General features: G+C 45.6%; 1 pseudogene across 1 annotated transcript; it reads right to left on the bottom strand.

Moving 5' to 3' along the window:
* Positions 1-17,828: 17,828 nt before the first annotated feature.
* Positions 17,829-25,149, bottom strand: LOC147689278 (exportin-5 pseudogene; annotated as a pseudogene). The gene is made up of 2 exons (XR_015300723.1): positions 19,326-25,149; positions 17,829-19,277 (listed from the first exon to the last, which is right to left on the bottom strand). The product of XR_015300723.1 is annotated as an exportin-5 pseudogene (transcript).
* Between the last annotated feature and the right edge of the window lie 261 nt (positions 25,150-25,410).

Below are 25,410 nucleotides of genomic sequence, written 5' to 3'. Positions count from 1 at the left end.
CTTTTCTGACATTCTTCCGTCCATGGTAAAGGAGTCGAAACATCCTTGCACGTAAGAGCCACTAATGGTTTCGCTAGCAATGAAAAATTCGGAATCCATTGCCTGCAGTACGACGTGATACCTAGAAAGGCACGCACATCTCTTTGGGTTGTTGGCACAGCCATGCGCGCAATTGCTGCAATTCTCTCTGGGGTCAACCTCCTTCCCTCCTTTGACAATAAGTGACCTAGATAGGTTACTTCTTGACAACAATATTGGAGTTTAGAAGGGGACACCTTATGATTCAACTCACAGAGATGTTGCAGCAACGACACCGTAGCAATTTTGCAAATGTCCTGAGTATCAGCAGCTACCAATAAGTCGTCGACGTATTGGATCAAGGCCGCACCAGCCGGCAACCTAAACGCATCCAGTTGACCCTTCAAGGCTTGACTGTAAATTGATGGACTTTCACAGTAGCCCTGAGGAGCGCGTTTGAACCGGAAGCTGCGTCCACCAAGAGAGAAACCAAAAAGGTCTCTGCTCTCTTCTGCAATCGGGATGCTGAAAAACGCATTTTTCAAGTCAATCACCGAAAACCACGATGCAGAAGCTGGAATCAGAGTCAGTAGCGCCGTGATGTCAGGCACAACAGGGAATTGAGGAACCACAATTTTATTCACCTCCCGTAAATCGATAACAAAACGATAAACAGGTGGTTTCGAAGGATCAGTACGTTTTAGAATGGGCAGTACAGGACTGTTGCACACGTTTCCCCGAGTCTCTTCAATGACGTCTTTCTCGATCAAATCATAGATGATCGCTAACAGTGCTCGTTCACCATCAAGGGAGATACGATATTGGGGAATACGTGGCAATCGCACATTGGATTTCAACTGAACAACATATGGTGAGATATCAAGTAGGCCCACATCGTTAGGACCTGTCGCCCACAAAGACGCAGGAAGAGAACTCAATTCCGGTGGAAGCTTATTGAGAGACAAGTACATGGGAGAGACAACCTTCTCTCCCAACGTAAGCTTTACACCCGCAGGAGAACAATACAAAGTTGCATACAAACGTTTAAGCAAATCCAGGCCCAAAAGATTTTCACCACAACCCGTGGTTGAAATTAACGGAGCTCGAAGCTCACAAGGCCCAATTTTAAGGGGTAAAGGGCACGAAACTGGATTGCTAACGGGGGCGCCAGAGAATCCAACGGAAACATTTGTTAAGCCAGACAAAGGTGCGCCAGGGAGTTTCGAATGCTTAATGGAACTTTTCGCTGCACCAGTGTCCAACAGAAAAGGCTCAACGACGCCCGATGTAGCAACTGCGACGTAAGGCCCTCTCTGATCAACCGGAACTGATACCACTCCCTCTCCTTGTCTTTGGCTGTCCTAGTAATTACTGTCGGCAGTTCCCTGATCGACGTAATAATCGTCTACATTGTACTGCGCAGATCGTCCTTGCGACGATCCACGTTGATCAAAACAATTATCGGAATTTGATGAGTTATCTGAGCGATCGTTCTGAGCACCACGACCTCTACCACGTGGTGCCTGCTGTGAACCACCACGACCTCCTCTAGACGAGTTACCACTATTACGTTCATTTAGAACAGGACAATTGAATTTAATGTGACCCTCTTGTCTACAATAAGCACATTGATTGTACCCTAACGAGGATCTTTGGGAAGAGGAGTCATTACGAGTTTGGGATCGGTTCGATTGCGGCTGCGATCTATTTTGTTGCGAATTATTCTGATTCGAACGTGGAGGATACGCTTGCTGAAGCAGCACTTTAGTTTTTAGCTCTTTCGTCTTTTTATTAGCACGGTCATTCTCTTCTTTCTCTCTGTTCTCATAATATTGTGCCGTAGCCAATATCTGAGCTGAAGTAGAAACGGCCCATGCACTTTCCGAATTCTTTAATTTATTGCTCAAATCGGGCAGCAAGTTCGAAACAAATTTATCCACGAACAACCTCTGACCACCCTCAGTGCTCATATCCTGACCACTATGGTCGATAAATGCCTCCTCGAACCTCGTAAAGAAGTCAGAGACACTCTCGTCCTTCTTTTGCTTACAAGCTAACAATTTGTCCCAATTTACCCTCATAGCTGGCATAAGAGTTTTCATTAATGTTATAATTCTTTGAGGAAGGTCAGCAATCAGCTGCTCGGGTTTAGCACCACCAACTTGTCGAGCATCCGCCGCTACAATGGCAGCCCAAGCACCACCTAATTCATTTGGATGGTTTTCATGGCGAATCTTAGCCCATACCGGTTGCGGTACGACATTGCCGAACAACATATCGATATCGGCAAGATTCACCCACATCGCAGGTCACACACTCGACCCTATCTTCACCTCCAGCAATCATGTCTCCTTCAGCCACACTACGGATCTCCTCTGGACTGACCACAGATGCGTTCACTTCACCTACAACAAGCTGAAACCCATCAACCACCCCCAACCAACTCTGCAAAGAAACTGGAACAAAATCACCATCGACCAGATCTCCTCATCGCTCCTTCTAAACACCCCAGCCCACTCTTCTAACCCAGACCAAGCCGCCACCAACTTCACCCTATGGTTATCCAACACCGCCGACATCCTAGCACCACTGAAAAAACGTCACCGCAAACCTGGCAGCAAGAAGGCCTCATGGTTCAACGATGATCTTAAGAAGTCTAAGAAACTCTGCCGCTCCCTTGAAAAGGCCTGGAAAAAAGACCCAACCACTAGCACCAAGGACGCCTTCAAAAACGCCACCCGCACACACCACCAACTAATCCGAAAGGCCAAGAAAACAGCATTCAAGGATCGACTAGACAACAACGCCCACAACAGCAAGGAACTTTTCAACATCATCAAGGAATTTACCAATCCCTCGGCCAACTCCAATGACATCACCCCCTCTCAAGCCCTCTGCGACTCCCTGGCTTTATTCTTCCACAACAAAATTGCAGACATCCACAACAGCTTCGACAACCAACCCGGAGACAAACCCACCCAACCATATGCTGAACATTCTCCCCCCTTGAACACCCTTAACGACTGGAACCCAATCTCCACTGAGGACACCACCCGCCTGATGAACTCCATCCACTCAGGATCCCCCACAGACCCATGTCCTCACCACATCTTCAACAAAGCAGACTCCGTCATAGCCCCGCACCTCCGAGACGTCAGCAACTGCTCCCTCAACTCCGCCACCTTCCCGGAAAGCTGGAAACACGCTGAACTCACTGCCCTTCTGAAAAAACCCACAGCGGACCCCACCGAACTCAAAAATTACCGCCCCATCTCGCTCCTTCCTTTCCCGGCCAAAGTCATCGAGAAAGCTGTCAACAACCACCTCGCCGCCTTCCTCGAAGCCAACAATTCCCTCGACTCCTCACAGTCTGGCTTCCGAGCAAAACACAGCACTGAGACCGCCCTCATCGCAGCAACAGACGACATTCAAACTCTACTGGACAATGGAGACACAGTCGCCCTCATCCTCCTCGACCTCTCTGCAGCCTTCGACACAGTCTGCCACAGCACCCTTTTACAACGCCTCAGAAACATCGGAATACAAGGAAAAGCACTTGAATGGATCACCTCGTTCCTCACCGGAAGAACCCAGAGAGTCCGCCTTCCACCATTCAAGTCCGAGGCCACTGAAGTCATCTGTGGCGTTCCACAAGGATCCTCACTCAGTCCCACCCTCTTCAACGTATACATGAGCCCCCTCGCGGCCATCGCCCGCCAACACAACCTCAACATCATCTCCTACGCGGATGACACTCAACTGATCCTTTCTCTCACCAACGACCCCAGCACCGCCAAAACTAACCTACAAGAAGGAATGAAAGAAGTTGCCGAATGGATGAAACACAGCCGTCTGAAACTGAACTCAGATAAAACAGAAGTCCTCATCTTAGGTACATCCCCCTCTGCATGGGACGACTCTTGGTGGCCGGAAGCCCTTGGAAAAGCACCCATCCCGACAGACCACGCACGGAACCTGGGCATCATCCTGGACTCCTCACTCTCGATGACCAGACAAGTCAACGCCGTTTCATCATCCTGCTTCAACATTCTTCGCATGCTCAAAAAAACATTTCGCTGGATCCCCACCGAAACCAGAAAAACAGTCACCCATGCTCTGATCACGAGCCGACTGGACTACGGAAACACCCTCTACGCAGGTACTACCGCTAAACTCCAGAAGAAACTCCAACGAATCCAAAACGCCTCAGCCAGGATCATATTAGACATCCCGCGTAACGAACACATCTCTGGTCACCTGAAAGACCTCCACTGGCTACCCGTCAATAAGAGGATCACTTTCCGACTGCTAACCCACGCACATAAATCACTCTACGACATCGGACCAGAATGCCTCAACTCACGACTGTCCTTCTACACCCCCTCCCGCCAACTACGTTCTTCCAGCCAAGCCCTCGCCACTGTACCCCGCATCAACAAGACCACCATGGGAGGCAGATCCTTCTCATACCTGGCAGCTAAAACATGGAACTCACTCCCCACTTACCTTCGCCTTACCCAGAACCACCTAGCATTCAGAAAGCAACTTAAAACGTGGATATTTGACAAGTAATCCTCCTCGTCTCCCTAAGCGCCTTGAGACCCTCTGGGTATGTAGTGCGCTGTATAAATTCTTTTGACTTGACTTGACTTGATTACCGTAGCATCTACGAGCTGCGATAATTCTTTATAATACCCTGCAGGATTCTTGCGAGGGTCAGGCAAAGATTGCTTCACCTGTAACACTTCTGATCTTTTCCATGGGAGATGTATCCATACTCTCTGGAAGAATGGCGGGATCGGAGGGTTAGCCGCAGGATTACCTGGCATCCAAACTGGCGGAACTTCACGCATAGGGAACTGACCAGACTCATCTGGCTGTCTTTCAATATCCTCAACAAACAAGGCTTGAGGTATAGGAGTGGGACGAAAAGATAGCAACCGTTCAACAGCACGTCGAACATTGGTATCCACTATCAGTCCAGTCGAAAACTGAAGCTGCAAATCAGACAAAGCGGTCAGCACCTCGTCAGGTGCGTCGGCCGATATCTGATCGCGAAGGACCTTGCACATTTCTTCGAACACAAATCTCTGGGTTGGTATATTGAACTGACAACACGTGTCGAGTACAACACGTGGTGGATTTCTAAGGGGGTGCGTCATCCAACCCATCGCCATATTATATAGCGAAGCACGTTCCCTATTACCTGGAAGCTGACTACGTCTCTGAGGACCATCTGAACCAGTGGACCCAAGAACAGGTCCGAGCGAATGAAAGAAGCTAGCCGCAAGAGGAGAATTACGACTACGAGTAGAGGGAGAAGTATAAGACACAGGACTAACAAGTGAAGGAGTAGAAACAGAAACAACAGCAGGGGTTAACAGAGCAGGAGCAGTAGCGGAAACAGGAGTATGTAGAAGCGGAGGAGCAGTAGGAATAGCAACAGACGAAGGAGCAGGAACAGTCGGAAGAACGGGTGCAGGTTGAGGAACAGGCAAAGGAAGAATAGGTGCAGGAACAGGTACAGGGGGAATCACAGGGGCTGTGGTACCCTGTACATACGGAGGTGGCGATTTCATAAGATAGGACATTAAAGGATCCTCAACTGACTCATCCTTCTTCTCCGGCTCCGTAGGCAAAGTAGGATAGCATTTATCTATAGTCATACGCTGTAATCTGTCAAACACTTCCTTCTCCCTAACCTCCTTATCATGCTGGAACTGCTCTGCTTTCTTTACAATGGTACCAGCACTATCTCTCTGATTTCGCTTAGTCTGTCTGATTTCTTTCTGTCGGGCTTCTTTACGCCACAACCGAAAGGCATCAAACATGGCCGGCCTTGACTTTTTCGCGAACAATTTAACCTCTAGATTATCTAAGATCGGGGCCTCGAAGCTACCATGTGGTGGCCAGCGAAGGTCACCATCTTTCTTCGTATATTTGATCCAGTATTCATTAAAAGTAATCGGGCCTAGCCCATGTTTGCTGTACAGTTCATAAGTGGGAGTTCCAACCGGAGGTATCGGACACGAGTCCTCCAGTCGGGAATCCGTACCACAAGGTCTGAAACAACTAAACAAAGTACTGCGACCAGGCATCTTGCACACTAGCCGAGTTTCACAAACTTCAAGGGTTACGGGATTTACCAAGTCCCAGCAAAGAACAAAACCCTCGGTTTTTGGCGGCTGCAGTCGTCAAATAACACAACAAAGTACGCTAGCAAAGTGTCACCGACAAAAACACTCACACAGCGTCAACAACAAAAACACTCGCTAAAGTGTCAACAACCAAGAACTCTGGGAGCGACCCACAAATACTTAACTCAAAGATCGATGGCGTCTCCAGGAAGGCCCGTCAATCGTCTCGCTATACCAAGGTCTACGCCAGGCACCAAAACAGGTCTACAGTCAGGGCAGCAGTCCGTCGCAGCCGTCAGGAGGCGGGAATCTTCGCGGGAAAAGTCTTCGGGCCACTTATTTCGACAACAGGATCGATGAAGCGGAGTGCACCTTCCCTCGGAGATTTCACACGAAGTTCCTCACGATCGTCGGGCTTGGACCGGTACCACTGATGCAGCCCCACATTGGGCGCCAACTGAAGGACTGGGTTCTTTAAGACCCAGCGGTGCCAGGGCACAACACCTGAAACCTTCGTGGGTAACCTGCTCCGGCGTGCGAATGACAGAGACACGGGACACTTCCTTCGGCGTCAAAGATTCAAGGTTTATTTGCTGCAGGGAACACAGATATCACGACAAGTACAACTCGTGCAACTTGGGGAGACTGCTTCAAATTGGTTCTGTGGATCGCTCCTTTTATACAGTTTTTACCCATAGGACAACATGGTACACAAAGGTTTACAACCCGGTTCCCACCATTATCCCCCAGAGGGGTCGCTTTGGTCACTTTGATACACATAAGGTCCGGAACATAAGTGCGGAAACATTTAGCGGTTCCCAACTGTAAAAACCCATCTTCCCAACATTAGTGCATTCCAATCGGCAGTAAAACAGATCGAAATAGGAACAAAGACAGGTGCAGAGGAAGACGGAGACAGTGGGGAGATCGGAAAGGGTGTAAAAGGGGAGGTATCGGGAAACACGAGATACAGGCATCAAAGGGACGTGCCTAATGAGATGCACGGCTGAGACAATAAACCGGCACGGCGAGATGAGCCTCGAGCGGGGCCATCTGCCTTACAGCATCATCCCCCTCGTCATAAAGACACTTACAAAGGACATGTGTCTTCCGCAAATATCTTGGGAGTCCCAGGGTCGCGAAGCGGACAGCGTCCGTTCGCTGGCTACTTGAGGGCAAGAGACAAAATGGATGCCGTATCTAAGATGGAACCCGTGGGTACAGATGAAAAACCCACATAACAAACGAACGGTTTAAGTTAGCACAGCGAAACTGCGCACACTTACTAAACTCGTCATTTGCGGTTCATAGATACCAGACTCGACCATATTCGTGCGAGTCGAAAACACCACTTACAATTGTCACGGAACCTCAGCATCGGCCCCTTCTTCATCTCGTCGCTCCTGCTCCCGTACGCCCCTTCTAGACCCCTCCGATCTTCCCACCATGCTCTCCTTCAGACGCCCAGGTTTAGGCGCAAAAAGCACGGTGGCCTCAGATTCTCTTTTTTGGCCCCCTCATTCTGGAACTCTCTCCCACTGGAACTCAGACTCTCCTCCTCCTACCTTCACTTTAGGTCTCTCTTAAAAACTCACCTCTTCCGCTGTGCTTACACATAAGCTACCTCCCCCTCCCTCCTCTGTCTCCTCTTGATTTAGTGAACAGCGCCAAGAAACCGTCCGGTGTATGTTGCGCTCTATAAATCCTTTTTACATTACATTACATTACAGGGCAGAGAACAAGCACTCGCCAGGACGTATAGTTTCTCTTTTTGTGCCGTCCCACTTGGACGGCCTGCTTTCCTACTTAAGTAAAAGGTTTGTTATCTTTATAGGGCCATGTGTTTGGCCCCATAAAGATAAGAAACCTTTTAGGCAGAAGGAAGGCAGACGAGCCTGTCCAAGAGGGACGGCTCAAAAAGAGAAATCTATACTTCAGTTAGCATAAACGGTGACGCCGGCCAATGGGAAAGAGGGGCGGGTTTAAAGCTGGTTACTGAAAGCTACCTAAAATCATAACATCTCGCCAGCGAGACTGCGCATGCGCAGCCTACGCAGGCAAAACCTAAAAAACAGGACTGAGAGGGCCAGGGGAGAGGAGGGCAGGGGAGAAGCAGGTTGGGGTACCAGTATGGAAGGGGAAAGAAGCACACAAGGAAGAAAGGAGGACGTGGGGGAACACATGAGGGACAGAACACTGGGCAAATGGAGAAGTACGAAGGCAAAAGAGAACAACAAGCATTTTCAATGCAATAGGTCTCACATTAGGAAAGTTTGAGGTATTGGTATTGTAAATGACAATTTTTAGGTTTCGACCTTGGCCGTAGCACCGCAGGTGCTACGCCCAGGGCGAAAGCTTTTGTTTACACTAGGGGGAATTGAACACTCCCCTTCTTCCATTGGCTAGCTCCATAAATGGAGGCTAGCCATTGGAAGACATCAGCGTCAATCCCTTTCTCCCGGTCAGAACGCGAATCGTGGGCGTTTCTGACTATTTTTTTAAATCCCGCCCCTTGATGTCGTGTGTCCCGGGCCGCGCTGTGATTGGCTGTCGGCCCGGGACACCCCAGTGACGTCATTTCCCGGCCCGCGCTGTGATTGGCTGCCGCCCGGGACACCCCGTGACGTCAGCCAATCACAGCACGGCCCGGGACCTGAGTTGTTGAAACATGAAATCAGAAAAAAAGATGAAAAACACAAAAATTCCCACAACATTATTTTCTTTTCTTTGAGAACAGGATACACCTGCAGGAATCTACACTTCAGCGTTTCTCAAGTCTCCCAGGCAAGCGTGTTTACTTTTAGAGTCCAGATGTGATCATGATGCACGGGTTCCGTTTCGGTACAGCAAGATGAGCGCCAAAGCATGATATATTTACAAGCGTTTTGGATTAGGTCTTTTCGTATCAGCATGTGAGCCTGCCGCATACCATCTCTTTAAATGCCAGCATGATTTTAACATCGCATTTTAGATTTGTTCGTTTCACGCTTTTATCAACGTGTGCCTGCCGCATATCATGAGATTCGATAACCCCTCTTTTAAATGTTTGCATGACTTTCACATTCATTTTGGCCGAGAATGTAGTCATATATTCACTATTTCGGTACCGGTAAGAAGGTGTTGTCACTAGGCATTTTTCCCTGAGTACGAGGAACTTTTTCACTGAACACTTGAAGGTCTCTAGACCATTTATAAATTTGATTTTGTTTTGACGTGGACTGTATGGTCCTGTACTGAGGTATGAGGTTGCCCCAAAACATGCCTGCCCTTTTTCTACCACATTATCGGTAAGCAGTCACAGTTCCTTTCCTTGCATGAAGGCCAATGGCTCCCTTGCTAAGCCACTGTTAGTTTTACCAGGCTGTTGGGGTGCATTGCTTTTTGTGCAGTTAAGCGAAGTTTAAGAAATTGTTTGTGGTATTGCTTTCACTTTGGTATTTCCGCCAGTCCTAACTTAGCTGCCCAAAAGCTCTGTCAATATAAAATCAGGAGAACCACAATTCACACTGACAGGAAGGAAGTAGCATGGTGTGCAGCAGATTCTACAGCACCCATTAAAAGAACTATGCAAATGCCAGCTGACGCATGTTGGAATATTGTTTAATATTAATGTCTGCGCATATATTTTTAAAGATGTTATTTATTTTGAGAGTATATCTCACAATACACCCAGAATACATTTTGTTTTCTAAAATACAGGGATGACTTCAAACGAACGGACAAAGCATGCAGTATGAAAGTTTAATAGACAACATCACGGTAACATTTGTAGAGCAAATAATGTGTGTAAGGATATAGATACGTCTGCTCTTCAATGTTATGCTGCGTGCATGTGTATAGTCCATTAAAACCATTCTCATAGTGCAGAACGCTTTCTTGGAGTCCGAGCATACTTTAGGGTTGTGAAGTGCTCGCTCGGAGGCACTTTTCTCTGGAGTTTTCATTTACTTGCTGTCCGTTGTTTAATGATCAGTATGTTGTATAACCGCTTGCCAGATCAGGATGGAGTATGCTTTGTTTAATGTAAGAACTGTCTTGGATAGCGCCGGCTCGATCCTGTCATACATTCCTGTAGGGTATTGTGTGCATGATGTGTTTGTATAAGCACTTTGCCTTTTGTTTTGTTCTTTTGGGGCGCACTCCTGTGAAGTGTTAGTCATAGTTGGCATTTGCTGTGAGCTGCAGGTCAGAAGTTTGAGTCCCATCTAAGCAAAATGTTGCTTTCATTTTTTACTTGCCGGTAAAACACATGTTCTATTTCAAATAATTGTTTCCAAAAAGAATGTATTAAGAATATTTCGGGATATTGTCTGTTTATGTGACCCCAGTACATGGGCCAAGGATCATACTTGCCCAGCCCCCGATCATCACAGTCCTCTCACTTTTAAGCATCACATCAAATGTTTCTATTCTTGTTTATTAGTGTTACCTATGGTATAGGAAAGGCATGTTGTCTGGTTCTAGCTGTTGTCTGCCTAGCTTTTTTTCTGTTTTTTTCTGTCTTTCCATTGCTTCTCTTGATAGTTATATATCTATCACACTGTCTTTCCCTCGCATTTCTCCCCCCATCTCTCTTTGTCCCATTCTTGGTTATCTCTGCTCCACCTTCGCTCTAAGTCCCTTATTCTCTGTCTCTGTTATTTTCAATCCCAATCACTCTTAGTTCTCACCACATTACACACCACATACTTACACTCTACTCAATGCAATATAAATACACTCCACATAATACCACACAGTGCCACATAATTATATGCTACATAATCACATTGCACTCAATGCAACATACTGCCCTACTACCACTCAGTGCCACATAATTACACGCCACATAATTACACTCTACTGAATGCAACATTCACTCCAAACAATACCACTCAGTGCCACATAATTACTTGCTACATAATTGCACTGCACTCAATGCAGCATATACTCTAAATACCACTCAGTGCCACACAATTACACTCTACTGAATACAGCATACACTCCCCATAATACCACTCAGTGCCACATAATTACATGCCACATAATTACACTCTACTCAATGCAACATAAATGCACTCCACATAATACCACACAGTGCCATATAATTACATGCCTCATACTTACATCCTACTCAACGCAACATAAATAAACTCCACATAATACCACACAGTGCCACATACTTATATGCTACATAATTACACTGCACTCAATGCAACATAATCCAAGTATCACTCAGTGCCACATAATTACACACCACATAATTACACTCTAATGAATGCATCATACACCCCACACAATACCACTCAGTGCCACATAATTATATGCTGCATAATTACACTGCACTCAATGCAACATACACTCCAAATAATACCACTCAGTGCCACATAATTACACTCTACTGAATGCACCATACACTCCACACAGTACCACTCAGTGCAGGAAGAAGTTGCCAGCAGTGCAAGTACAAAAAAAGTAGAAGACATTTTTTTAATGTAAAAATCTTTTTTGAATCCGGTTTTTCAGTTGTATATGTCGTCTTCGTTTGCATAAAGGTAATAAAAATGCTTCACACTTTTTAATATAACTTTTCAACATAATGCACAGCAGCCACAATCTCTACAACATAGCCAAACGTTCTGGCTAAACACATAAGGTCCCAAAGAAGAGACCTATTGGCTATGCCAATGCTTGTTTAATGTAGCAGTCAATCTTCAAATCTGTATGTGACTTTTTACTGCACTATTATGAGAACTGTTCAGTGCTTTTTATTATTATATTACATATGTTCACGTTCTGGGACCATGATTAAGCTATTGCCGTTGTAAATGACAATGTCATTTATTTATCTGTTTTCAAAACCAACACGTAAATAAAAATGTTGTCATTTACAATGCCAATAGCTCTAACTTTTGCAAAGGCGAAACAGTTGCATTGTAAATGCTTGTTTTATTTATGTGTTGGTTTTGAAAATAGCTAAATTATTAGCTTTGTCATTTACAATGCCAAAAGTTTTAACTTTCGCAAACATGACACCTATAGCATTTGTAATGCAATATGTGTTGTATTTACAATGCTTAGATGTATTAATATTACAAACAATGGCTTTTATGTTTTTTAATAATTAAATAAAAGTTATTGTAATTTATAATGGCAATAGCCTAAACTTTTGTAAATAACTTTTGGGAAGATTATGTTCAGTGTATTTTATTGTGATGAAAGTCCAAGAACAGAAGTGAAATATTAACATCTTTTTGTGACATTTGTAATAAAGCTTGAAACATTGAGAGAACATATTAGAACCAGTTGTTGAATAGTTGCACAGAGTGCTGCTGTGGCGTTCAGTGGTGCTGAGTGTTGCTGTGACGTTCAGTGGTGCTGCATGATGCTGTGGCCTTCAGTGGTGCTGAGTGGTGATGCTGTGGCCTTCAGTGGTGCTGAGTGATGCTGTGGCCTTCAGTGGTGCTGAGTGATGCTCTGGCCTTCAGTGGTGCTGAGTGATGCTGTGGCCTTCAGTGGTGCTGAGTGATGCTGTGGCCTTCAGTGGTTCTGAGTGATGCTGTGGCTTTCAGTGGTGCTGAATGATGCTGTGGCCTTCAGTGGTGCTGAGTGATGCTGTGGTATTCAGTGGTGCTGAGTGAATCTGTGACATTCAGTGGTGCCGAGTGATGCTATGGCATTCAGTGGTGCTGTGGCGTTGAGTGGTGCTGTGGAGTTGAGTGATGCTGTGGCGTTGCGGGATGCTGTGGCGTTGCGGGATGCTGTGGCGTTGCGGGATGCTGTGGCGTTGCGGGATGCTGTGGCGTTGCGGGATGCTGTGCGCTGAGTGGTGCTGTGGCGTTGAGGGATGCTGTGCGCTGAGTGGTGCTGTGGCATTGAGTGGTGCTGCGGTGTAGAGGGTCGTGTTGGAGGGATGATTTGGAGGGTGGAGTTTGAGTTGGAGGGTGGAGTTGGAGAGTTGGATGGTGGAGGGCGGATTTGGAGGGTGGATCTGGATGTAGGATTTGGAGTTGGACGGTGGATTTGGATAGTATTTTATTTTAGCAAGGTGGGTAGTAGTAGTTAAAAGTTTATAACAACAAACAGATTTTCACACCTGTGTGTCAAAGTAAGTGTCTTGTGAAAGTAGGCGTTTGGTGCGCTCCAGATCGCCTATAGCAGTGTACTACAGAGAAGTCCTGGGGCCCCCCTGCAGTTAAATGATAACTAATGTGTGTCTAATGAAAAGCCTTTGGTTTGTTTCTACAAGTCAAAAGGCAAACACTAGCTGTTTCAGTGCCCTGGAAATAATACCTTAGTGCCCGTTCGACATCTAAAATGTGGTGCTCTTATTCCTGTGAGCTGAGACCTTAGAAAGAAAACCTCCTTAAAGCATGACATTCTGATAGCAGCTTAAGAAGGAACCTAAAATGTGGCGTCAGCGCCACTTAATACAATGAATTACAGACAGTCACTGCCAATGACATCTGCAAAACCCTTACTCCCTTCGCCCGGGTCATCACAATGAAGAATGCCCCCTTCCATCACAGAAAGGTATGAACGGTTTTAGGAATTGTAGTACCAAAGGGTGCTTAATTAATAACTCATTGTATGAAATTAAATATGAATCACCGACAATAAGATATCTGCAAGTACAGCTCATTCAATAGCACGTACTGGATACAAATTAAAACAGCAACTAAGGCATTCAGCTTGTTTGTCGAAAGTATTAAAAGGTATCTAGTCTTTAAAAAAATAAAAAGAAAGATCTACCACTAAAACCCAACTAACACGTCAGCCCTGCATAATATCGAAGCTATAAATATGTTAGTCACAAAGCTAATACATTTTACGGAAATTCAAGGGGTATTTTACCAGTCGAGTAATATTTCAGTTGAAGTCTTCTGAAAGCATGAGGATATCATTGGCTTCGTTGCTGTAAAGCCCGCCCCACTAAACCATGTCCTCAAAAGTCTCACGCAAGATGAAAAGAAGGCAGGGCCGGGGTAAAGTGGGTGCTCAATGGTTCCTTATAAGTACCACACCATCTGCCAGAGGCCATTGAATTGCGGGGTTTACCTCGTGGCGCAATTGGCCTTACCAATACCACATTTAATTCTTCTGCTGAGGAAGTTTTAGTGATTGGAAAATGGCTTCAATACGTGTCAGGTAGGATTTAACACCACATTGTAAAACAAGCAGACTGCGATGAAGCTGGAAGCATGCTGTGAGAAAACACAGTGTACGAACCATGATGTACAACGATACATGCCGATCAACTTATTGTTGGTGCTAGTCAAGTAAAATAGAAGTATGAAATGGTAACATAGGAGTGGAAGTGCTGCTAACGTTCAATCGAACTAAACACGTGCTGAAAAAAAACGCAGTGAACGTGAGCCGATACATGCGAGTGAACAAAATACTGGCGAATAGCCTAGCAAATCGAACAACTTCAAAGGTGATGTGAAACTAAACGAATCCTGGTTCACAGGTGCAAAAGAGGTGTTTACCGAAAAAGATGCTGTAAGAAAACTCCCAAAATGTGAAGAGCATCCGGTGAATTTGCTTCTGTGCAAGTACAGCGGGCGTGTGATGTATGGACCGTGGGTGTGGTTAAATACGGAACTTGTGTGCATAGCTTTAAAGATTTAAAGGTACAGACGTGGTTTGAGCTCAAAAAACGTGTTCATAAACACGTGAGTGAAAACGAAAAACAAGTTGTGATCCGTGGCGGGGGCTGAAGTGAAGAGGGGCTCCCTGAGTGGACATGTGCTCCGAGGCGAGGGGTGGGGGGGCTGAAGCAGGAGAGGCTGTTTGAGCAGCTAAGTAGATGCGCCTGCTTCGTCGCCTTCCCTGATGTGGGTGAGGAGGCGGGAATGGAGCAGAGGGCTGGATGGCAATGCAACAACCGTCTAAACGTGTTAGCAGAGGCACTGGATATTTTAGGAGAAAAGCTATTGCTGCACGCATCGGGAAAACGTCAGCACTGACAGTGACGCAGGCAGCAGGAGTCTAGGAATGCGAGCATGACCCACTTAACAACACGTACTGAAAACAAGAAACACGAGGGAGGAATGTTGGAGTAATTAAAGCTGGCCGAGCGCGCGCTGGGGAAAATTCACGCTTGAATGCCTGAAGTCGGAAGGGTGGGAGGGAACCTTTGACGTGTGAAGCTCTCGGCATTGCTGTGGCGGGTCTGAAGCGCGTGCACGGGCACATGAACTGCATGTAATCCGAATCCGCGCTTGGTTCAAAGAGTTTGTTTCAGCTACAATAGAGCGACATCTGCAATGCGCAAGCGCATTGGCAGAGGGCGACCTAAAATGGAGCACAGGGGGAGATAAGTACATGGGTGAGTGAAAGCAACACAGAACATGCAGGAGAAGAAGAATGCGAGGTAGACAGCTAGAAAACACATGTACTCTCAGGGAGTGCTAAAAAAAAAGAAAAAACTAGTTCCCCAACATTGAGAAGTGGAAGGACACAAATTAATAGGATATACTCCATGGAAAAGACAAACACAAAATGGACAAGACAAGCTATAGAATAAGACGCAAGGAAATTAGTGACAACAAAGCAACTGTTTTTATTTGGGGGGTGGGGCATGTACCCCAGTGCAAATTCTTGGTAAATATTGACCAGAGATGTTTTGTAACCAGCTGGCGCTGTCTGGTATGCTGGACATGAAATATAATGGGATTACATAGAAAACACATGCTCCAACAGGTGAGGCAATTTAATTCAGAGTTGACCCTTCATACTACCACAGTGCATTTTAGGGCGAGCACTTGTGATGCGCTGCGTAGCAGTGCTCGCAAAAGCGAGCCGTTTTGTTAGGGTTTTCAAAATGGACCTGGAAATTCCACACAGCTCATGCATGTTATTTCCTAGGTCCATTTTGATTGGGCTTTGAGTGCCTGTTGTTTTTAAACAGAACATGCAATAGGCCATAGGCGGTCGCGTAGCTCCGCCCATGGCCTATTGGTGTCTGTTACAAGCACCAAAGCCCATATGTCTTTAATTATCGTGCCAAAACGGGCGCGATAATTGAAGACAGCGCCTTGAGACCCTCTGGGTAAGTAGTGCGCTATATAAATTCGATGATTGATTGATTGATGTCTGCAGTGGCGCGAGCGCGCGCACCACTCCCCGGCTGCTTCTTTTTGGGATCCATTTCACGGGGAAGCAAGTGTCTCCTGCATCCTGCCACTGCGGAGTGCACATACAATGACAGGCTCGACTGTGTTTTCTTTCTGTTTTAGTCTCTCCTTGTTTTTTTTAAAGCATCTTCAAGCAAGTAGCCAGTGCGAAATGTGACTTCATCATTTAGAGTACAGCCATGTCCCGCTTTGGGAGTGAAATGGGTGGGGGAAGCGGCAGGTGTTATTTACTACAGAAGCGCATATTGTTTTGCGGCTTCCCTTGGCGCTTGTTAAAGCTCTGAATTTTGCCTTGATCCTACCTTTGAGACCATGTGTTCAGCTTTATAGCACTTACTCTTACTTTTCACAAATTTCACTGAAATACCCTTTTCCCTGTGTTTGTCTCCGCTAAAGGAGAAGTCCATGACATTTCTCCCTCTCTGACTCCTTATGCTGAACATCGCAGACAACGGGAAGCTGAGGAATGCAGGTAAATGTTATATATAGGAAAGGGGTGTTTGAGACAACCCTGAGATCAGTCTAGGAGAAAGGAAAGCTCTCTCTGTGTCCACTCTGCTACTAGTTTTGCTTTGCTACCCTCATCTCCATTTTGACAGCGCGCCCACTCCTCCACCTTCGCCATTCAGATAAGCATCACCCCCGGGCAGGTAATCTGCTTCCGAGATGATTACATAAGGACAATCCCAAACCAAATCCGTCTTTTTATGACTCAGCCGGAGCGCGTTCGGAAGAATTGCTCTTTAATATTGAACGGCGTGCAAGTGTAGAATGAGTAATGTTCCGGCTAATGCCGAACATTGGGAGACATTAACCTTCGCTCGCACCATGTTAAAGGGAGGCAGAGAGACGAGGGCTTAAAAGTAGTGCAGTGCGCAGGCAGCAGTTTAGCACTTGTGTAAAATAAAAGCGCACACGCACGTCCCCTGCCATATTTGATTTGATCAAAAGGTGCAAATTGAGCCCTCAATGTTGAAATATTGCCGACTTATCCCTGAATATCCTACAGATGTTTGCCACGCAACAGCTGAACCTGCGCGCCATGGTGAGGGAAGTGTTGCAGTACATTGCGCCATAAGGCAGCTGCCTCCAATGGCCGTAACTTAGCACCGGCTACGGGCAGCAATCACAAACCATTCACCAGTTCTCTACCCCCACCCCCCCCCCTCCCACGCACACACACACACACACACACACACCCTTTCGGACATGTACATCTCCTAATTATGCAACAACATTGCCGATATCGTTTCACAGAACACCCATGGTTCATTTACACCAGAAATGCAATTCATATCGTTAAAACTGCAACATGCAGTACACCCTGTACACTTCTGCTCAATTCTACCCTGCAAAAACCATCCCAGTAAACTATTGTGTGAGGCAAATTCCATTCCCAGCAACTTAACACAATAAATACAAATGTGACTTTTGTCAGCAAACGACAGGCTTCCCTTTGCTCAAACGCGTTCAACAATCACAGACTGGTTTTGTCCTGTTTGGGGCTCTCACTGTGATGTAGCCATAGGCATGTTTGGAGGGTAATGGCTCACAGTAAGTAAGTAAGTAAACTTTATTGTTTAGTTAATTAAAACCATAACAAATATCCTTTACAGTAAGTATCCAATATTAAAAGAGAAAGTAAAATTCATCAATGGCTCACAGGAGGTTATTAATACCAAAGAAGTAAAAGCTAAAACTTGTTTAAGTGGAATTCTGAGCAATGTTGAGCGGCTCGTTCGGCTCTATGGTGTTAAGCCCACCTTTGGTATCACAACTTCCGGTGCTCGCGCACTGCAATGGAATTGCACCTTTAGGCTGCTCCAGCTAATGTGCTAAGTAAGAGGTCTTTGCCCTGGCACAGTTGTGCTTCAGGCACTGGACCAGGGCACCAAACTGATAATAGTGGCGATTATTTACAGTGTATGGTAGGTCGCAAGAACGCTTGAGCGCTGTGCAGAAAATAGGTAACATGTCTGCTGCCCAAATGGAGAATAGAAACCCACCCCAGTGCATGTGGGGTGAAGTTTGCACCTCATCGAGTGCCTTCACTGTGTGTGAGACTAGTTTGACTTCTGCCTGCCTGCAGTGGTAAGCTCCTGCAGCTCTCCTGCCCAGTCCCGTCTCACATCTTCGTGCCTGCACCTGCATTCCGTGCATTCCAATACATAGAGAGTGGAGGCAAGATAGTGTGATATGTGAAACTCTACTGACCCCTTCTTCTGTTCCCACTCTAGCAGGCTATGATTTATCAGCACTACAGAACAGAACTGCCCCTCCATGTTCAACTCTGAAAGCGAGTACTGTTCCTGGACACCAGGAAAATCACATTAGGTATTTCAGTTGAAAACTATTTTCAGTGCAAACTTCTCCATATTTGTGTACGAAGTTTCACTTGCTTGCATGCAAAAAATGAATGCTGGCCAACGCATTAAGTGGGGCAGATCCAATTATTAAAAACATACATTGAAGCAGGTCTCTGCTAGATACCATATTCATGCCATTAACATCACAAGTAAAATCAATATTACTCCTACAAGATAACTATCTTTTTAATGCCTTGTACTGTATTTAAACACAGAGGGGCAACATATCCGCACCTGTGGGAGGAAGGTCAGTAAGGGGTGGGGATACAGTTAACAACAACTGTAAACGTAAGGTTAAGCACAAGCCCCTGTAGCGGACGCCTTAGCCCATTTAGCTACCGAACTATCTGTCTGTGTGTCTGTGTATCTCTGTGTGTCTCAGTCTGTGTGTGTCTGTGTGTCTCAGTCTCTGTGTGCGTGTCTGTCTCTGCGTGTGCGTCTCTCTTTATGGATACGCCTCTGTCTCTGTGTGCATGTCTCTGTCTTGTGTGCATGTCTCTGTCTGCGTGTGTTTTTTGCTGTGTGCGCGTTTCTGTATCTGTGTGTGCATCTCTATGTGCGTGTTTCGTTCTCTCGGTGCACATCTCTGTCTCGGTGTGCTTGTCTCTATCTGTGTGTATTTTTCTGTGTGTGCGTCTCTATCTCTGTCTGTGCGTCTCTATGTGTGCATTTGTCTCTGTAAGTACGTCTCTTCTCTGTGTGTGCATCTTTGTTTCTATGTGTGCCTCTGTCTGAGCGTCTCTATGCGTGTGTCAGTCTCTGTCTGCGTGACTGTCTGTGCGTCTCTGTGTGTATGTTTCTATGTGCGTGCCTGTCTCTCTGTGTGCGTTTGTCTCTATGTGTGTATCAGTGCATGTGTTTCTCTGTATGTTTGTCTCTGTGTATATGTCTACTGTTAGCCTCACTTGCAATGCAAACATGGCAAGGGAACGCTATAATACACATACTTACTCCACAGATACATACAAACCTGCCATTCCGTAACACACACAGTGCACAAACCAGCAAACATATCCAGCTAAATATAAACAATGCCAAATTCTCTAACTATAACTAATGCAAGACCTGCTGCATTGCAAATGCTTGTTAAATCATATATATGACCCTGGTTCACAATGTTGCTCTTAGATGTTGGAGGGATTCAAGTCTGCTTTTATTAAAAGGTGGGATGAAATTCAAAAGAAAGCTGAGACAGAACTATTAACTTGTCTATTAAACATTAATCCCCCCCCCAAAAACCTGCATTTGGGCGCCTTTTACCTCAGTCTAACACAGCCTACGTTACTTCCCCAGATTAAAAACAACACAAAATTTAGCATGTTACGAAAAGTGGAGTTCAAAATACGTAATAAAATATACAATCATCATTTATTACTGTAATGTTCATCTGTGGAAAAAGTTAATTTAGAAAATTGGGCAGAAATAGCATACTCAAAGTCTACTTGAAGTTCCTCCTCTTCATGACAGTGGCTGGCGATTCTTCTGATTACTAAAAGGAGATTGATCATTCAAAGGCTGTCTCAATTGGGTGACATATCTCAGAGGCGCAGATAGCACCGCTCTGCAGAACTCACCCTGGAGACCAGCAACTAGGGGAATGTGGGCATCACTGGACGAGTACCTGGACCCCTAAGACCCCCATGAACTCAGCTGAAGAGGGGCGCCTGCCCACAAAGCATAACCCCACAGGCCCAGAATAAACCCACGACTAAAGTACTATTCTTGTATACTATCCCCTCCCTCCTCTCTTCTAGTCTCTTCTTTTCCCTTTCAACTAATCTCAATTTCCTAGCAAGACATTGGAAAGGGGGCGGCCAAACATGTATACCACCTACTTGTAACCATGGCAAAGACAGCCAGTTTGGGCAGATACCCCGTAATGGTAAAGCGCGATTACCTGTCTGAAAAATTTAATAAAATACTTTGGAATTTAAAAAAAAATCCTTCTTTGACTTGGTGAAGGCAAGTAGGCGTTTCCTTAATTTCATGGAATGATACAAAGAAATGCTTACATGGTCCTTTTTCTGATTGCGTTTACCAAATGGCTTCCGAGTGCAGCCTTTTATTAAGCTTTTGAAATCCTGCAGTAGTACATGGTCTGATGTTAAAACTGTCGGCTTAAGAATCCACCTATCAAAGTTGTCCAGGTCATGCAGGTTAATTCTTGGGACCTGTCTCATTACTTCATACAAATCACTGTAACCAGGACGCAAAAATCTATACATCTTGAATGCCAGTTCATCAAAAGCACAGCCCTTAAATCTATCAACTTTGTGAACTTCTAATCCTTTCAGTGCCATTGTAAAGAAATATGCTACAGTATCAGCGTGTAGAGGCTCCAAACTAAGGTGTTGGAGCAGGGGCCAGCAGAGATTAAGTACTACTTTGTAGCTTATTAATTGTTTCCACACTAGTGAGGAGAAGGATGTGGCCAGTATGGCAGAGCGAATGTCCTCGTCTTTCATCAAGCATAACCCCAGTGGTGTCAAATGTGTGCGCTTTGTGCTTGAAGGCTGAAGCAACGAAGACGCCTCCACTGCAACTTCACCAGATTCCGGAGCCCTGACACTGATATCTTTATTCCCGTCGAACAAGGGGCAAACATTAGTGAACTCAGCTGAAGACAGCCCACTCACACTAGGCAAAGAGCAACCTTCTGCAGATTTTTCCACAACATTTGATTGGACAGCAACAGCACTGACATCTGTCTTGTCATTTGATACACAACAACCAACATCAATTACTGCAGTAAAGACACTAATAGGTGCATCACCAATAGATGTACTTTCATCATCATCATCTGATTCAGCAACACAAACAGTATCATTGTCCACCTCACTAGACACAGTGCACACATCACTTTCAATTGTGACAACAGCAACAGCACTGACATCTGTCTTTTCCTTTGATACACAGCAAGCAACATCATTTACTGCAGTAAAGACACTAACAGGTGCATCACCAATAGATGTACTTTCATCATCATCATCTGATTCAGCAACACAAACAGTATCATTGTCCACCTCACTAGACACAGTGCACACATCACTTTCAATTGTGACAACAGCAACAGCACTGACATCTGTCTTTTCATTTGATACACAGCAAGCAACATCATTTACTGCAGTAAAGACACTAACAGGTGCATCACCAATAGATGTACTTTCATCATCATCATCTGATTCAGCAACACAAACAGTATCATTGTCCACCTCACTAGACACAGTGCACACATCACTTTCAATTGTGACAACAGCACTGACATCTGTCTTTTCATTTGAAACACAGCAAGCAACATCATTTACTGCAGTAAAGACACTAATAGGTGCATCACCAATAGATGCACTTTCATCATCATCTGATTCAGCAACACAAACAGGGTCATTGTCCACCTCACTAGACACAGTGCACACATCATCACTTTCAATTGTGACAACAGCAGCATCTGCATCCATGCTACAACCACCCCTGCTACTAGGAAATGTAGTCTGACAGTCAGTCACATTGGAATCATCAACAATGTTCTCATCTTCACAAGGCACGCAGCACTGAATGATTAACTCTATGACTTCTTCAGTCAAAAGCTTAACTTGCTTCCGTAAACTATTCTTCAACTTTGGGCTTCCAAGTGCAGTTTTCTTTTTCTTTCTTGAGTTCTGCTGCTCAATGATATTCCAATCTCGAGTCAGTCTTGTGTGAAGGAATGGTAAGAAAGTCCTCATAATAGGAGACAAAAAGGTCTCATAGTAGTCGGGCGGGCAGGAGTCAACCAAGGGCTTCAAAAAGTTATGGACAATGGAAAGGAGTCTATAGTTAGGAATGTTTTCTAGGTTCACAAAGGCAGACCCAATAAGGCGGCCAACAAGACTGTTAGTGTTGTAGAAATCCCGCTTTAGGGAAGATGCACCATAAGCCAGAATACTGAAACAGGAAGCGTACAAGGTGCACAAAAATCCTCGGATTCTTTGCAGTGTGGTTTTATACTCTGGGGGATCATAAATATCCAGAAAAGTTCGAGAAAGGTCTAGGTTGGACGTATTCTTCGCACCTGGCAGACCCAGGACCTTTGCGCATTTCTTACCCATCTTGGATATCACCTCTGGCAAATAAAGCATATTTTGAGTCTTTATAAGAACAAATACATTGTCAAGTAGTTTAAGCATCTGCTCAGTGCATGGGTTACGGTAAATTGGTTCGCCATTGGACATAACTTCAATAACAAATCCTCCAGTCTTAGCTGTTTCTACATCAGTAGGACAACATGTCCATCTCAAAACTCCAAGAATAGTAGCAACACAATGGATTATTTCTGAACTATTTAAATCCATGTCACTTTCCACAACTTTTTTAGTGGCCAGGAGATCTCCACAAACATGAAGAACCAGTGCATCAGGATCAGCAAATACCGTTCGCATCTCATTAGACAGCCAGAGAGAAGAGACTGGAGCCATAAGCTCCTCCAAGAAAACTTTCTGACGATGATAATCCTTCAAGTGGTTGATAAGTATAACCATGGATTCAAGAAGTTTACTCTTTTCCATCAACGTAAGCTGGAGAAGTTCATCGCATAGCAACTGCTTTATGTGATTAAACAGCATCACAAAGTTAGGTAGAAGTAACTGAGCTTTGTCTCGACAAATGCGATTAACACAGGAACAGGCACTTCTTCTCCCACTTTTAAGAGTTTGTGACTTTGGAGCCTTAATCTCTTCAATAACTTCAAGCAACTTATTGAGAACTGGAGGAAAATATTCTTTTTTAAAAATAAGGAAAGGTAGCAGTGTGGATATATTCAATGGAACACAAGCTAGGATGAGAGGATCCTTTGTCTTAAAACTCAGAAGAAGTTGAAGCAGCTCTATTCCGCAATTCACTGGGAAGTTCTGTTTCTGCAGATTTTTGGGAAGGTTTTCAACGACACTGTTAATGAAAAATGTGACAGCTTCCCACTCATGAAAGGAGTTTGTGTAGGTGCAGAAGCCATCCTGTGTCAAGGAATGTATGGGCATAGAATCAACTGGAGACAACAGTTGTTCTTTAAGGAACTTACTAACCATCCTGAAACAAGTATTTGGGTCAAGATGGCAGGCTGCACTAATTACATGCCATTGCTCTTCTCGAAAAGATTTCAAAAAGACATGGAAATCGTCATCAGTAAGAAAATCAAAGCGAGAATATTCACAACTGCGGCTGCAATTTTTGAAAGGGAAGCATACCATCATTAAGTTTGTTTTTGTTGCAAGAAGATATCTTGGGAGCACAGTCATCAAGAGGGGGTTCTGGGATAAGTGTTTGTGGCTGAAAAGCTTCTTCCACGTGCTCTGGGTTAAGTAACTCAGGTACTGGCTGCTATGTCCTGTGAAATCAAGTAAAGAATCCAGATATTTACCAAAAGTAGAAGGCATGTCCTCAAAACCATGACTATTCCATGTACAGCAGAGCTGCTTACCAAGAGCACAGAGGAGTTGGCACTGCTTCTTAAGGAAGGAATAGTTTCTCTCTGTTAGCACTTCCCCAGTTGCTGCTCCTGGGGCTGGGAAGATGTACTGTGTGGCAACATCTTCCAAAAGGACAAGCAGTGGTTTGCCATGAGGAATTTTCTCAATTTGATTGATCGCAACAAGCAGGCACTCTGCTGTCTCCAAATGCAGATCGCTATCATTCAAAAGGCACCACAGTGGGTCCAGGATCTGGAAGTTGTTATCGGCGAGGACTCCCAAAGGTGCCAACTTAACATACTGCGTCATGGTGCTGATGGCAGCGGCTATCATGCGGCAATGCACCTGAATCTGCAAAGCTGGGGTCACGCGCGTTTTCAGAAACTGATAGCCCTGCGTTTTCAGAAACTGATAGCCCTGGACACTGTCCTTTAACAAAGCATGCACCATATCTAAGATGCCATGGGTGTGCTGTTGCAGGTCAAGCGCTAACCCAGGTGCCTGGGCACCATTGTGAGTGCCCTCATCCTCTGCCAGTCTTTGCAAGGTGAGCATGGTCAGCTCACACCTCGAGGCCCCTTTTTGGGAAAGTAGCCGCAGGTCAAGCAAGAGGCTCTGCCAGCGCAGGGGCCAGTTACATTTAATCAGCTGCACCACCACACGCACCAGGGCCTCTTTGATGCAGGCCTCCTCTTCCAGGGTGAGCTTGGTCACGTTCAGCATCATGCCCAGGAGGCTGTCCTTCAAGCTCTTCCCCTCTCTGGTGGAGACGTCGAGCTTGGTAACCCTGACGTGGTGCTCAAGCACCTCGAGAGCATAGAGGCGCACGGGGGTGCTCTGGGTTTCCTCAGTCAGCCTCAGGCTGCAGGGGACGCGGAGCTCGGCCATGTCCCGGAAATCGTCGCAGAACTGCTGGGCCTCGGCCCGCCGCTGGGGGCTGGTAGCCGGGTCCGTGATCAGAGTCACCGCCTCGGCGAGCACGCCGCAGATGAACTTCTCTTCCATGGTCATCTCGTCCTCCTGCGGCCGTGAGCCGGTGTTCCATAAGGTGAACGGCGACCGGTGTAATGGTGAAACCGAAACCTCGTTCCATGTGACTTGAACCTCACAGGATGTGAGCGTTTCCCGATCCAAGATGGCCGCTGTCGCAGCACGGGGGTCGCGTGTTCTTGATGGTTACCCCAGGGGTGCTTTACGGGGCCACCTTGGAGGCTCCGTAGACATTAGAAAAAGATGATGTGTTTCATGAGCCCCAATGGTAAAATAATTGCGGAATCTACATTAGCGGTACCCCGGGGGTGCTAGTGAGATAATACGCTTCACGTTTATCTTT

This window comes from Lissotriton vulgaris, chromosome 10, assembly GCF_964263255.1.
Source record: "Lissotriton vulgaris chromosome 10, aLisVul1.2, whole genome shotgun sequence".
NCBI lineage: Eukaryota > Metazoa > Chordata > Amphibia > Caudata > Salamandridae > Lissotriton > Lissotriton vulgaris.
The sequence above is the reverse complement of the archived record's forward strand: the minus strand, read 5'-3'. Positions and strand labels throughout refer to the sequence as shown.